Source organism: Lissotriton helveticus, chromosome 7, assembly GCF_964261635.1.
Source record: "Lissotriton helveticus chromosome 7, aLisHel1.1, whole genome shotgun sequence".
Taxonomy (NCBI): domain Eukaryota; kingdom Metazoa; phylum Chordata; class Amphibia; order Caudata; family Salamandridae; genus Lissotriton; species Lissotriton helveticus.
The window spans coordinates 1,577,035,437-1,577,050,881 of record NC_136068.1 but is presented as its reverse complement, the minus strand read 5'-3'; the positions used below and the strand labels follow the sequence as shown (position 1 = coordinate 1,577,050,881).

General features: G+C 50.3%; 1 protein-coding gene across 9 annotated transcripts in view; it reads right to left on the bottom strand.

Moving 5' to 3' along the window:
- Positions 1 to 14,530, bottom strand: part of GFY (golgi associated olfactory signaling regulator) — a 242,513-nt gene extending 227,983 nt beyond the window's left edge. For 3 of the 9 annotated variants that reach the window (XM_078650972.1, XM_078650971.1, XM_078650974.1), the window contains exon 1: positions 14,356 to 14,524. The gene's annotated coding sequence lies outside the window, so the exon portion shown is untranslated. Of the gene's footprint in view, positions 1 to 14,355 lie in introns of all 9 variants that reach the window. The other 6 variants (XM_078650969.1, XM_078650970.1, XM_078650975.1 and 3 more) reach the window with 4 other exon arrangements.
- Positions 14,531 to 15,445: the final 915 nt, after the last annotated feature.

The window sequence follows — 15,445 nt, the reverse complement described above, 5'->3', positions numbered from 1 at the left end:
TAGGGTGTTTGCGGGTTCCCTTTAGTTCTTCCTCCCTGAGTGTCTCTTCCTCTGCTTTCCCCCATTTTTTCATAGCCTCTTTCCAAGCTGCTACTGGAGGCGCTGTGGGGGATCTCTAGTGCATGGCTATTCCCCTCTTCGCTAGTAGGACGGCTAGGGACATAAAGCGATATTGCACTTTTTCGGTCTTCCGCTTGCCGAAGATCCCGAGAGCACATGCCTCCCATGTGGATAAATTTGTGATATGTGTTGTTGCCCTGAGTGTCCGATGGACCCTGTCCCAGTAATCGTGGAGAGTGGGGCAGTCCCAAAACATGTGTTTAAAGTCTGCCTCAGGGGCCTGACAACGGGGGCAGGCAAAGTGTGTGTCTGGGAAGAACTGATGTAGACGGTGTGGTGTGAGATAAGCTCTGTGGAGGATGTTGAACTGTATATTCCGAAATCGCGCATTCCTGGACACCTTTTTGGGGTACTTTGTCATGGACCACCCTTCCTATGTCCGTTTCCCACTTTTGCCGTAATGGCTGAGGGGTCGGGAGGATCAGTTCCCGCACGGCTTTGTAGAGCCAGGTGACTAGATGGCGTCCCACTCCCATGTGCAAAACAGTATGGATCACTGGGTGCGTCGGAGGCTCTCCTGTGTTAGGGTTCCAGTACTGGCGGCTGCTATCTATAAGTTGTCTGTGTATTAAAAAATTGCCCGGGTGGGAGATCGTATTGCTCAACCATCTGGGCATATGTCTTGAGCTGGCCCTCTTCAAACAAGGACTCCACCTCCGTGACTGCCAAGTCGGTCCATACTTGAAGGGCACCCGCTGTGTAGTATGCCTCACCTTTGGGGAAGCCCACCAGCTGTAGCAGAGGCGAGTACGGAGGCCTATTCTTAGACCAGGGCTTTCCAAACTGTGTGGCGCGACACATTACTGTGTCGCGCCCCAGCCGTAGGTGTGTCGCGGGATGAGATGAGATGACTTCTGCCGGCAATCGGCAGAGTCGGGCTGCAGGGGCTCTTAGAAGGGGTGAAACAACAATAAAGCCCTATTAACATGCACAAGGTCTTTAATGACCTGTGAAGTGCTCGGGTGCGGCTGTGAGCGTTCCCGGGATGCCACACACGACGGGGGGGATTGAGTGGGGGCTGAAGCCCTGTGATGCCAATGGGTGGGGAGGGCATTGCATCATCTGCATTATTTGTCGATCCTGTTCTCTCTTTCCGTTTATTATAGTTCCTACATGCAAGTCGAAATATAATTGTAATACAATTTATTATTATTAATGTGATTTTGGCCAACATTCCACCTTATCTTTTGAATATCCCCTCTCTCTGACTTTGCTCCTACGGTACCTATTTTCCTCCCCTCCCAACTATTGTCAGTGGGACTTTAAATCATCTTTAGCACTTCCTGCCAAATTCCTGTTGTAGTTTAGAGTTGATTAATTTTGAGGACCCGGGGTTCATCCTGAGGCATTCTATTGTAACCTTGCACCTCCTCCATAGCATCCTTCCTCCTGTGTTGTCTTTATATATAAGGTTCCCAATTAGTATTTTCAAATTGGCAACTTCTTCCATTAGTACATCTAGTCTCTGCACTAGCACTGCTATCAGCTGAGTTTTGTTAATATTTTGTGCCCTTTCAGCCAATGGTTCGTGCTCCCTAAGAGAACCAGGGTTTGTTTGTTTTTTAGCTTGTTGGTTAATATGTTGTGGGCGCAAAATTTGGTCAGGATTTTGAGATAAAAATGGAATGCTTCCATCATCTAACAATGTTGCAGAGGCTAGTGGTGAATACTTATTTGAACACGTTATTGTCGGTGTACCCTCCTTGCCCCTGACACTACAGGTTTAGCCCTCTACAGCTATTTGGTTTAATTCCTGTAACATTTCGGGGTCTTATGTTTACTATTCAATAGTGACTCGACTTCTTCTATCAAGTCATCAATCTTTTCTAGAGTGCAATTCTCAGCTGCATTTTTCCTTATTGTTGGTGATTTCCCCTTTTCCGGGCCCTCTGTGGCTTTCCTCGTGCCCATTGTAGCAAAACTAGAGCTGTAATTTCAAAAACAATGAATACTTTCTTTCTTCTTTAAACATTCTGGCCCGTTTAAAACAACCTCAGTCATACATGGTTCGCCTACAACAGTCAAGATTTAGAGTTTGTCCGTGGCCTCACTGAATACAGAGGTTTTAGAATGGACTCGCATCATCCGACTGCACCGTGTTTTGGTTCCACGTCTATTGCAGCTTTTAAGAAGCAGACAGAGTTCAGTTTATGACTACAAGCTGGACACTTTAATCATTGTCCGGCTCCGGCCATGGAAAACGGATGAGAAGTAAAGGAAGTAGGGCAGTGCTTAATTTGAGCAGGAGCTCTTCTAAGAAAGCAATTAAGTTGATAAATAATGATAGAAAACATCCTTTACGCTTTACCATGCAGCTTTTGCCAAACTTTTTTTGTTGAGCAAACTAGAGCCAAAGGTATCAGAGCGCTTTACATGAGCACCAGTTGTGTTACAGACGGACACTCGCATTTTTGTGTGTGTGTGTGTGTGGAGTTGTGTGTGTGTGGGGGGTGGTGTGGGTGTGGGTGTGGGGTGTGTGTTTGGGGTATGTGTGTGGGGTGTGTGTGTGGGGTGTGTGTATGTGTGGGGTGTGTGTGGGGTGGGGTATGTGTGTGTGGGGTGTGGGGCCTGAACCCACCATAGGTGGTTCGGGCTCGCTTGCTGCGCTTCCTCGCGTTACGATGTCCGTGAAAATTTTTTCACAAAAAGGTGTGTCCCCAACATGAAAAGTTTGGAAAGCTGTGTCTTAGAAATTCGATGTATTCTCATCATGCAGGTGCAGGCTATCGATACCTGTAACGGCTGAGTTCGTACAGGTTTGGTACCCGGCAGTCTATGGAGTGTTGGCAGTGGTATGTGGCCCTCCGTGGTGACTGTCTCCCCTGTGTGGCGCCCTGCTGCCCAATATGACAGCCATTGTAGCTGTGCTGCTAAAAAGTATGCCTCGAACGCCGGTGCTCCCAATCCCCCATCTGTCGTGGGTTAGTATAGCGTTGATAACGCAACCCTGTGTCGACCTCTCCCCCATATCCGTTCGGTAAGCAGACTGTCCAGTTCCTTAAAGAAGGAGCGTGGCAGAATAACTGGGAGGTTAGTGAAGTGATACAGTAGTCGGGGAATCATTATCATTTTCGCTATTGCCACTCATCCTATGGGGACTAGGGGTAGTGTTTTCCAGAATCCCACCGCCGATCGTAGCCCCGCCAGTGCCCTACGATGATTCCCATCATATATATCCTTGATGTGGAACAATCGTACTCCCAGATATCTAGGTGTCTCCGCATTCCATGTAAGGACTGAGATTCAATCTGCATTTCAAACGGGGCCAGGTGGGGATTTAGCGGGTATATCGTAGATTTTTCCCAGTTCACCTTAAGGCCTGAGGCCTCCGCGAAGTCGCCGAGTGTCTTCCAAAGAGATGCTGGATTTCGAGTGGCATCAAGGACATAGATTAGTAAATCATCCGCATACAAGGACACACAGTGTATCGTGTCTGCTAGTGGGATTCCCCATTCCTCTCCCTCCCGTCGCAGGCGGACCGCCAGGGGTTCCACCGCCAGGGCGAACAGGAGGGGAGACTGTGGGCACCCCTGTCTGGTTCCTCTTTCCACCGCGAACCCTGGGGAGATGTATTTGCCCATCCTGACTCGAGATGTGAGGTTCGTGTAAAGTAGCTTTGTGTATGCCATCAGTCCCGGACCGATGTTGAATTTTCTAAGGACCTCAAATAAATATGGCCATAACAGGGTATCAAATGCCTTTTCGAGGTCTAATATTAGGCATGCCGCGTTGGGGAACTGCCCCCCTGTCGTGTCCTGTACGTGGAACAGTCTGCGTATATTTTGCGACGTGTTGCGTCGCTGGACAAAGCTGCATTGGTCCGGATGGACCAATGGAGTCAGGATTTGGGCAAATCTCTCTGCCAGTATTTTGCCTAGTATCTTACAGTCCGCGTTGAGTAGTGTAATTGGTCTGTAGGAAGACGGGAGCGTTGGGTCTCTATGTGGTTTGAGAAATGTGACTATAATTGATTCCCTGAGGGATCCTGGTAATTCACCCCTATCAAGTGCGTCGTTGTACATTGTAACCATATGTGGGACTAATTGGGCCGAGAAAGTGCTATAATATTCAAGTGGAAAGCCATCCAATCCTTGGGCTTTGTTGAGCGCCAGCGCTCTAAACGCTTGAGTGACATCCGCGGATTGTATCCTTTTCTCTAATAGTTTTTTATCCGCTTGTGAGACCTGGGGGAGCGGTAATGGGTGCAGGAATCTAGTGATTGTTTGAGGGTCTCCCTGTACCGGGGCCTGATAAATGTTAGAATAATAGGTGTGGAAGACTTGTAATATCTCGGATTGTGAGGTCCGGAGCACTCCTGTCTGATCCCTCACCTCTGTGATTGGTTTTACCTCTGAGTCCTATTTAGCGAGCCAGGCTAGGAGCGTCCTTCCCCTATTGCCCTCCCGGTGTACCCTGGCGGCGTAGACCCTAAAGTTATATTTGCGGAGGTCCCTCAGTGTTTCCGCGTAAGTTGTTTTGGCTTTAGCCAGTTGTTCTGGAGTGGCCCCACCGCTATCCTCTTTTTTCAACAGGTATGCCAGAGTACATTCTGCTTCCTGTAATGTTTCCTCAAGTATTCTGCGCACCCCCACTACCTGTTGTATGCACTGTCCCCTCGCTACAACCTTGCTTGCATCCCATTCGATTAATCGTGAAGATGCCGTTCCCGCGTTTAGTGTGAAGTGCTCCTGAATATGCTCCCTGTGCTCCTGTTTGAACACCTGGTCTGTGAGGCACTCCCGTGGCAACCTCCACGTGGGTATGGGGGCGGGGGTGAGGTGGTTTCCATCTGAGAGGCAGTGAGAGTGCGTCATGATCTGATAGCACCCTTCCTAAATAATCTGTGTGTTGTACTTTGGGGAGCAGGGCAGTAGAGCATAATAATCTGTCAAGGCGCACACGCAAGTTATGGGGGATGGAGTGAAAAGAGTTTAGTTTGGTGGTAGGGTGTTGTGCTCGCCATGTGTCTATCAATGTCCAGTGTTTCACCCATATGTTAAAAAGCTCTGTTTGCCTATATATTGGTGAATGTGCTGGTGGAGGGTGAGATCTGTCTAGGTCAGTGTCTAGAATACAATTGTAATCTCCGCCGAGTATCCATGGGGTGAGTGTGTGTTGAGATAACTTTCCCGTGAGACGGCTCCAGAATGTGGCCTGCTGTATGTTAGGGGCATATATATTGCCTATTAGTATGGGTTGTCCCTCCAGTAGTCCCACTATCATTGCGAATCGCCCTTCCTTATCTAACACTTGCGTCGGTTCTTTGAAGGGTGTTCCCGGCCTGATCCAGACCAGCGTCCCCCTGGCGAACGCTGAATACCCAGTGGCACAGATGGTACCCCTCCTCTTTTTGTGAAGACGCTCCACCTCCGTCGCTGTCAAGTGAGTCTCCTGTAGGAGAGCTATGTGTGCCTGCTGTCTCTTTATGTAAGCATATACTGCATAGCGTTTGCTTGCCGTATGCATTCCCCGCACATTCAGCGTGATAAATTTAATGTCTGTATTAGGGATTCTCGTCGTCATATCTGTAACTGCTCATAAGGGCTGCGCTGCTACTCTGTTCCGTCTTATCGTCAATGCCCCATCTCTCCGTACCGTCGCCCTCCAGATCTTTTGCATCGTCCCAGCTGTTTGCTCCCTAGGTTCTAGGAAAGTGGATTAAGTGGATTAAAGGGGGGAACTTGAAAACGAATTCCGGGAAACCTTCCCAAGTTAAGGGGCCTATTGCTCGAAACAATAAGTCCAAACTGTACATCTCGTACTGTCTCTAGTTTGTTACTTGTGGGGGGTGCTTAGGCGCCGTCACTGGTGGTCAGTGTCGTAGCTGCCTACTTCATGTTGCGAGGTGAATACGCCTGCTATTGCCCTTTACTCTGTTCTGTGTTTTGTGACATTTGGTTGCCAACGCCTTCGCGGGACGCCCTGACCGCAAGGCACGTATTGACCGGTCCCACCTAACCCAAGCCACCAGAGGCTCCAGTGCCAAAGCGAAAAGAAGTGGGGACAGCGGACATCCCTGACTTGTACCTCTTCCGAGGGAAAAATCAGCAGACTTACAATTATTGGCTATCACTCTGGCCAGGGGATCAGCATAGAGCAATCGAACCCATCCAATAAACTCCGGCCCAAAGCCCAACTTGGCCAAAACAGCAAATAAGTATGCCCATTCGACCCTATCAAATGCCATAGTAGCATCCAAGGATACCAAGACAGCCGGCTCCAGTATCTTCGGGGAACCATCCAGGATCCCATGCAGTCTCCGCAGAATCAGGGCTGTGTTCCTACACGGCATAAAGCCTGATTGGTCGGGGTGTACCAGGGTCGTTATGACTTTGACCAATCTAGTGGCAAGTAATTTTGCCAAAATCTTTGGCTCAGCATTGAGAAGGGAGATGGCCTAAAGGAGGAAGGAGATATCTTAACCTTGCCGGTCTTGTGAATTACCACAATATTTGACACCCGTTGGTTGTACGGAAGCCGTCCAGACTCCCTACTTTCTGGGAACATGGCTCGGAGAAATGGAGCGATTTTATGGGCATTCAATTTATATATTTCTATCGGAATATCATTTAGTTGCTTTCCCAGATTTTATGCCTTTAATCGCCTGTGCGACTTCATCGTCTATGAAAGTAGAGTCGAGATAGTCCCTATCATCTTCTGAGAGACTCGGCATGCCGATATCTTTAAGCATTTCACCATTGTCAACCTCCGTGAATCTACCACCCGAGGTATACACTTCCTTAAAATATGCTGAGAACACATCTGTAACTGCCTGCGGATCCGTGACTCTATTAGATCCCGACCCCTCTATCTTCGACACTAGCCTCGAGGCCCACTCCCCACGTTCCAACCAAGCAATCAGTTTACCAGCCTTGTCTCCGTGCTCATAGATCCGACTCTGTAGAGCACCGTCTTGGGAGATCGCTCTCTCCCTGGAGAGGTTTCGATATTCCTCTTGTTTTAACTGTAGTGTATGTAAATCTCCCAGATCAGCAGACTCAACCACACGTTTCTCTAACTGTATCACCTCCGCTTCCACCCTATTCACCTCTGCCTGATGTTTCTTTTTCTTACCTGCAACCAAGGAGAGAACTTCTCCCCTCAGCACCACTTTATACGCCTCCCACACCGACTGCGCCGAATCAACCGCACCCACGTTCTCATGGAAATAGCGCTCCGAAATCTGGAGTATCTCCTTTCTAGTGGCCGGGTCTTTCAGGTGCCATGCCGCAATAGCAGCAACACTTCTCACCGCTGGTTGCCCCATCTCGACCTTTAACCACACCGGAGAATGGTCAGAAATGCCCCTGCCAAGGTATCTCCCTTCTCTAACCGTGCCCGCGAGCTCAGCTGGTATCAGTACGTAGTCTAACCTTGACATACTATTATGCGTGGCAGACACATGGGTAAAGCACGTCTGGTGTGGGTTGCGTAACCTCCAACTATCGGTCAACGCCAGCGTTTCAAGAAAATCAGGAAGCCACCTTTGCGACGGGGGAAGAACCCGCAGCGGATAGCGGTCCACTTCCCTGCCAAGTACTGCATTAAAATCTCCTCCCAATACCAATAGCCCCACAGGAAATGTCAGGAAAAAGGCACTTAAATCTCTAAAAGTATCTGACTGGAGGCCGGGCGGTACGCAGACCGACATAAATGTGACCGCCTTCCCCGCCAGACGTCCCGAAACACCCACATATCTACCTCTCTGGTCTGACCAGGTGGCCTGAACATCCAGCGGAAAGGAATTCTTTGTCAGGATACCCACCCTCCTAGATCCAGACGTAAACCCAGCATGTGCCACAAGTTTATATCCCCCTTTATGGAGGACCATGCATCGGTTCCCAACAAGGTGTGTCTCTTGTAGCAATACGACTTCTGGGGAGTGTCTTCTGATTAGTTGGTTCACCATACCCCTCTTTATCTTGTCCCCCAGACCATTGACATTCCAGCTCAACACCCGTATTCCCGATTCCTGACTAATACATGACATTCACCCCACACCACAAGCGTCCAGTTGCAATCCTGTCACCCGATGCAAAAAACAATAAAACTCAAACAAACCCCCACACAAAATAAACTTCCCGGTCCCCAATTCCCCCCCAACCTCCCTGCACCCCTGCTTATGGCGTACGCCCAACCCCAACTGGCAGTGTGCCTGTCGCCCCAAACTCAAAATCAACTCTTTAACTAAATATAGTAATGGGGAGGAGAATCGATGTAGCACGCCCCCCCAGCTCAAAACCAAACATCAATCCCGCTCTCCAAGGCTAACCCCCGGCCCCCCATTCCACAGCACCAATATCGTTATATCACCATGGGGCCATCTCCGAGTGTTCGCTGTCTCAATATCTCATGTCCACCCTCCTGTCGCGCTCTCCCACCTACTGGCCATCTTCCGCCCCCTGATTTTGTCCATCAGACTCAGGGGAGTGAAAACAATCAATCCAGTCCGCTGCAACTTCAGGATTATCGAAGAACCAAGTCTTCCCCCTCACCTCCACTCTTAATCGCGCCGGGAACATAATTCTGTACCGCAAACCCTTGTCTCTCAGTTTCTTCTTCACCGGCAGGAAACTTTGGCGTTATTTCTGCACAAGTTGTGTAAAGTCTGGAAAGAAGGAGAGCGAGGCATTCTCAAATTGAAGGGGTCCATTTTCACGGGCCGCCTGCAGTATCGCATCACGATCTCTAAAATTCAGGACCCTCGCGAATATCGGGCGGGGAGGGGCGCCGGGCTTGGGTCTACCCCCTGGCACTCTATTACCTCGTTCAACAGTAAAGAAATTTCCCAGTCCCTTGGGTTTAAGATGATTAAGGATAATGTCCTCGACAAATAAGTCCGGTGACGGATCTTCTGCCTTCTCAGGGACCCCTAGGATCAATACGTTATTCCGTCTGGCCCTCCCTTCAAAATCGTCCAGCTTTCTACCCATCAAAACCCGAGAAGCCTTAAGATCACGTACCTCCTGTTGGAGTAGCGCCATGTCATCCACCTAGCTGGTGGGCTTTATGTCCAAGGATTTGACTTTCTCATTTGCTTTGGCGAGGTCCGCACGGATAAGATTTACTTCTATTGTGACTGTGTCCAGCTTGGCATCTAGAGACCCCATCTTATGTCCCAACGAAGACTGCACACCCTCGATGGCAGCCATCACATCCGATAATGTTAGTTCCGCCGGTGCGACCGAGGATTCTCCAGTCAGTGCCAGGGTCCGTTTCACCTCTCCCGGTGATCCCTTTGGCAGGGTATATCTGTCTAATTTATTGGACTGGACCGGTTTAGGCCCCCTCGAGGACCTGTTCTGCGACTTATCCGGATCTCCCCTGGCTGCCATGTTAATCACCCAGTGGCGAGAACAGTCACGTCAGCACCCACTCAGATCTATGCCACGTAGGTCGTCGATTTGCCCCGTGGCATGGGCCGACACCAGACAATCTGATAAACAGTTATAAAGAGATCAGTCCCGTGTATTGCACAATTCATGACAAGATTGAAGTCCCACGCCAGTCCCGGTGGCAACCGCTATTGTTTGTCTGCATTAATAGGGGCAATAGCGCGTCTACCAGCATCTGTCGCTCCGCAGCTGGGTTGAGCGGAGCATATTTCTCCAAGACTCCAGAGCCCCGACCGGTCCAACTCCAAGCGGCCCCCACACGGGACAGCCAATATATCCACAGGGGGAGAACGCAGCAGTATTCTTGGGCGCCGGCTGCTACTGTAGTTAGAACTCAACCGGGCCTGCCAGACTCCGCCACAGCAATCAGCAACCCCCGGGGCACCCACGGCGAAACTCGCCTGCAGCCGGCGTCCCCAAGCAGACCGGCCCGCAACACACCTCGCCAGTATGCACACCGCTCCAGAGGTATTGCAGTCGGCATTGAAGGAGGGAGGGGGACGGTGGGGGAAGATATATGCAGTCACAACACCCCCCACCCCACCGATAGCAGGCAGACCCCCGCGGCAGTCAATCCGGGGACCCTCGGCCGCTCGATCCACAGTGCATCCAACGGTTCTTTGCCACATGCAGAAATTCTGGGCTTGCTTCTCACGCTCCGGGGCACCACCGCTCCTCCGCTCCGGCCCCCAGCGTCACCGCGGGGCCAGCCTCTCGCTTCATAGCGCATCCACCGCCGCCTTGTTGCCTGCCGCAGTTCTGGGCCTGTTTCACCCGCTCACAGGTGTCGCCGCACCGCTGGCCAGCTCCGGTCCCCGATGTCACAGCGGGACCGGAGGTTGAATGTTGTGTCTGCACAGCGTCAGCGGGCAGCTGCTCCTGCCAGAAAAATTCCTGGCTTGGACTTTCCATGTAAGTCGGGCCGGGCACTTCCGGTCACTCCGGTTGGTATTGTATTATGGGACGGCCACCAATTTCACTCGAGTCCCCAGGATCGTCGGGTCTCAAGGCCACAACTTTCACAAGTCACAGCTCCGACCACGGACACCGCAGCGGGACCGGAGTAGCAGCCGAGTCGTCAGCGGCGACTCGGGAACCGGGAGGCACACCGCAGTCACAGGAGAGCTGTCAGGATCATCCAGCTGGGGGGGGCTAGCTACGCGGAGCCGAGGTCCTATGCTGCCATCTTGCTCGACGCGTAGCTCCTCTCTTATCACTTCTAAAACTTTAAGCTGACTGAAGATGATCCTAGTAAAATGGACGAGCTGCTGGTCCACTACATCTTGCAGCATGTGCTGAATACGTTCTATATAAACAAGTCGTGCAGGCAGCTCTTTCTTTGATATGCGTGCCGCCAACCGCGTCGCCCAGATTTAGTGAATCGCTGTTTTGAGCACTGTAAATCCGAATCTGGAGAACGCCATGACGCCCGATCACACTACGGGACCTGTCGTGCCAAGAGATATGTCCACTACCAGTGCTTGAAAAATCCACTCGACTGCTCGTATCTGCGAGGTAAATGTAATGAGGGCGAGCTATTTTTAGGTCTTACTCGCCCTTTCTGGTGAGTAGGAAGACAAACTAACTTTTGTCCTCTGTCTCTGAAAACTGAGCAAATGTGACAAGATAACAAGATTGAAAGGCGTTATTATGACTCACAAAGTGATTGAGCAATAAAGATGCTTTTAAATCTTGTTATCTTGTCACATTTGCTCCGCTTTCAGAGATTGAGGTCAAGTAGATTGCAGTTAGGTCAAGGAGATTTTTCAGAGAACTAGACCTGCAGGACTAGGACCATTTTTAGGATTTTTCGAGCCTCGACTACTGATACAAACAATCACTAGACATAATCCAACACATAGAATCCCATACTCCACACAAATGAATGGGGCGACTCAAGATTATTGTTGCAGATTACATGGTTTTAGATTTACTGTACTCAAAACACACACCAGTCACAGATACATGGAATCAGCCCTGGTGAAGTCAGCTGTGACTGTAAAAGCAATAGACTAAACATGTTGGAAAAGGGGGAATTTTGGAATAATGGAAAACCAATAAAGAACTGTTAAAACCATAACCTCAACCTTTGGACTTGCGTGCGCCTGGAGAAGCCCTCCACTGATGTTAAGATTCTTTCCAGCTGGGGAAGAATAGATGGCTCTTGCTCCTCCTGAGCACCAGATAATATTGGACATTAACCAAATAAGAGTGAACAATTACACTTGACCTGTGATGTACTTTAGTTGTGTGCGCCCATTCTCCCAGCCATTATCTACAGAACCAAGACCACCATGATTGCTGCCACAGACGACCTCTGCACCCTACTAGACAGACAAGATTCGGCTGCCCTGATCCCTCTGGACCTCTCTGCAGCATTCAACACCATCTCCCACCACACACTAATCAAGTGACTGGACCAAATTGGAGTCAAAGAAGAAGCACTCAGATGGATGGCATCATTCCTCACGAGCAAACACAGAAACTCTGTATCCCCCTTCACCTCGCAACTCAAGAGCACCATCTGCAGCGTCCCTTAAGGTTCATCCCTCAGCGCCACCCTCTTCAACATCTACATGATGCTGCTAGCCGACATCGTCAGAACCCACATCATCATATTGTATGCTGACGACACCCAGATTGTACTCCCTATCTCAGCAGACCACCCCACAGTGAAGAACAACTTCCACAACTGCAGGAAGAATGTTGCAGCCTGGATGAAGAACTGCTGCCTGAAGGTCAACATGGACAAGACTGAAGGGCTGATCTTTGGCAACATACCCTCCCTCTGGAACGACAACTGGTGGCCTGTGGAACTCAGACCCACCCCCGCACTTAATGACCACGCCTGCAACCTCGGCATCATCTTGGACAGCAAACTCACCATGAAACAACAGATTATCAGGGGCTCTTCGGCCTGCTTCCACACGTTCAGCATGCTCCGAAGTATCTACAAATGGATTCCTAAAAGCACAGGAAAACATACAAGCCCTAATCACCAGCCATCTCGACTATGGCAACACAATGTACGCAGGTACCACCAGCGAAAGTGTGAGAAGGCTCCAGATTATACAGAACTCAGCGGCCAGACTAATCCTCACCCTGTCCAAATGGACGCACATTACCCAGCACCTAAGGGCGCTCCACTGGCTCCCAACCATAAAAGATGCCAATTCAACCTACTGACATGCCATCCTCGCCCTGGCACAGACACTGCGCACTCACCATAGCCACAGCAGAGGGTGCTCCTTCTCCCACCTCGTAGCCAAGACATGGAACGCCCTCCACCTCCAAACATATCCCACGCTGACGGACTTCAGGAAGAAGATCAAGACCTGGCTTTTCGACTAACCCATTATCTCAGTGCCTGGATAGCCTTACGGGTGATGAGATGCACTTCACAAGTATCATTTGATTGATTGATTTACTATCCACGTTCAACCAGTTCTTAAGGTTAGTTAGTTATGAGGGTGTAGCCATCCTTCTAGAGGTGTGGCTGAAAGCTTAATAACCGACTGTTCGGTTGTTAACATGTTGTTGGCAGGGCTTAAGTCCTCAATAACTGATTGGTCACAAAAATGAAAATAATCATGAATATTTATTAGCGATTTAGCTTCTCCAGATTTGTTTATGGCGGTGTTAGAAGCATGTGCAGTCTGCTCATCCACAGTAACATCGTCGAAATGTAGCAATGCACTAGTCAATTATTTGGGGAGCTTCCCAACCACAGTGTGGTTGGTGGGCCTGACTTTGTTCACAATCAGCTTTAGCTACACTGTACAGTGCACTGGTGAGTCCTTAGTACCAATTCCAGATGTTTATTCAGGTTACAGGCCTACCCGACGTCAGTCAGTCATTTGAAGTAAACTCCCACCCACCGTTAATGATACTTTACACAACCCACGATGGATACAGCAAAAAAAAAATCAGCCCATAATCCATTAGGTGTGTTTTACAAAGTAAATGATTAGAACCTTAGCCCAAACCACAGGTAATTACTGGAGCTTTAGCACCATCTAGTCAACAATTGAAGTCGGTTATCAGAACTGTAGCCCCACCCACAGTCAGGTATTGAGTTTTCTGTCATTACCACGGGTCGTTTTTTTTTATGCTTGTGATGCAATGTAGATCGTTTTTACTTATGTTTTAAACGTTGTCGAATCAGACAATGGGGCACTAAAAAACATCAATTTAATTAGTGGTCCTTAATCTCCAAACGCACAATTATTGGGGCATTAGCATCATCCATAGTCAATAGATGGTTCGTAATCAGGACCAGTAGTCAATTATTGGACATTTAGCATCCTTCACAGCAAACATATTAACCAATATCCCAACCACCAGTGAATCTGCTCATCTGCCCGCTGTTGGTGATGCAATCCTGCACACGGTGAGGTGATGGGGTAATACCACCACGGTCATCACAAACATTTAGTGGGGCTTCATCTCAGTCCTCATTGAAATGTGCGGGGTTAGCCCCTTCTACAACCCGTTACTGGTGCATTGCTGCCTTCCAAGCAGATTTGTTTCATTTACTTCATCCCAGCCCTTCCGGCTTTCAATGGATTTCCTTTTCTACAGGATACTTCACACAAGTCACCTAGCGAAGTGGTTCGCCTTATTACGTTTCTTTTCGACTTATTACTTTTTTGTGGTATCTTCCCCGCATGCCTTCTATATGATAATAACAATAATCATGTGGGGATTTTATACGCCGTTTTGTCTGTGGACACCGCCAAGAGGATTAGTATATAGAATCATTCATTTGACTGGATTTCCTTGCGAACACTGCCAGGCCGCCCCCCAGGGTCTCTCAGCCCGGATCTCTCTCAACACTCACCTCGCTGCCGGCGCCGGGGGTCCCACGCCGACCTTCGAGGGCAGGCCGAGCAAGTGCTCAGAGCGCCACAACCACAGCAGGCGAGTCCGACCCTTCAATGCGGGCTAGAGCGTCTCTCTCACAAACAAACAGCAGAATGCCCCAAGCGGGCACGAAGTGCCACGCCCGCTTCCACCTGTCGCCATAGGCACCTCCCAGAGAAGGTCCTCTGGGGCCCCGCAGAGGCGCGCGCTCTACGCCAGGCGCCGCGAGGCCTTCGGTTTCACACAGAAAAAGACGACGTTGTGCGCAGGCCTGCGTTGCTAAAGACAACTTCTTCCCGGGAGCAGCGGCCTACGGATCTTTACAGTAACTCACAGGCCGTGGGTTGGTAACCAGGAACAGTGGCGCAGCTACCACTGGTGCAGCAGGTGCAGTGGCGCCGGGGTCCAGAGCCCTGAGGGGCTCCCGAACCCTGGTAACTGCTCTATTTTACTACCCCAGGAGCAGTCGCCGTGAGGCCTTCGGTTTCACACGGAAAAGACGACGTTGTGCGCAGGCCTGCGTTGCTAAAGACAACTTCTTCCCGGGAGCAGTACGTGGCCTACGGATCTTTACAGTAACTCACAGGCCGTGGGTTGGTAACCAGGAACAGTTGCGCAGCTACCGCTGGTGCAGCAGGTGCAGTGGCGCCAGGAGTCCAGAGCCCTGAGGGGCTCACGAACCCTGGCAACTGCTCTATTTTACTACCCCAGGAGCAGTCGCCGTGAGGCCTTCGGTTTCACACGGAAAAGGGCGACGTTGTGCGCAGGCCTGCGTTGCTAAAGACAACCACTTCCCGGGAGTAGCTACCTACGCTACCACTGGTGCAACAGTTGCAGTGGCGCCGGGGTCCAGAGCCACGAGGGGCTCCCGAAACCTGGTAACTGCTCTATTTTACAGGAGCAGTCAAAGAGACAATTTTCCTTTGCTTGCGCCAGTGCCACCGGATCATACAAGGGGGGGCCAATAGGCCCCCACGCAAGCATGGCGGGGCCCGGACCCTCCCACACCCCGTCCCTTTCGGGGCCGCTTGCCCCGCGCCCTCGCCCCGGAAGTAGTTGTGCGCTTC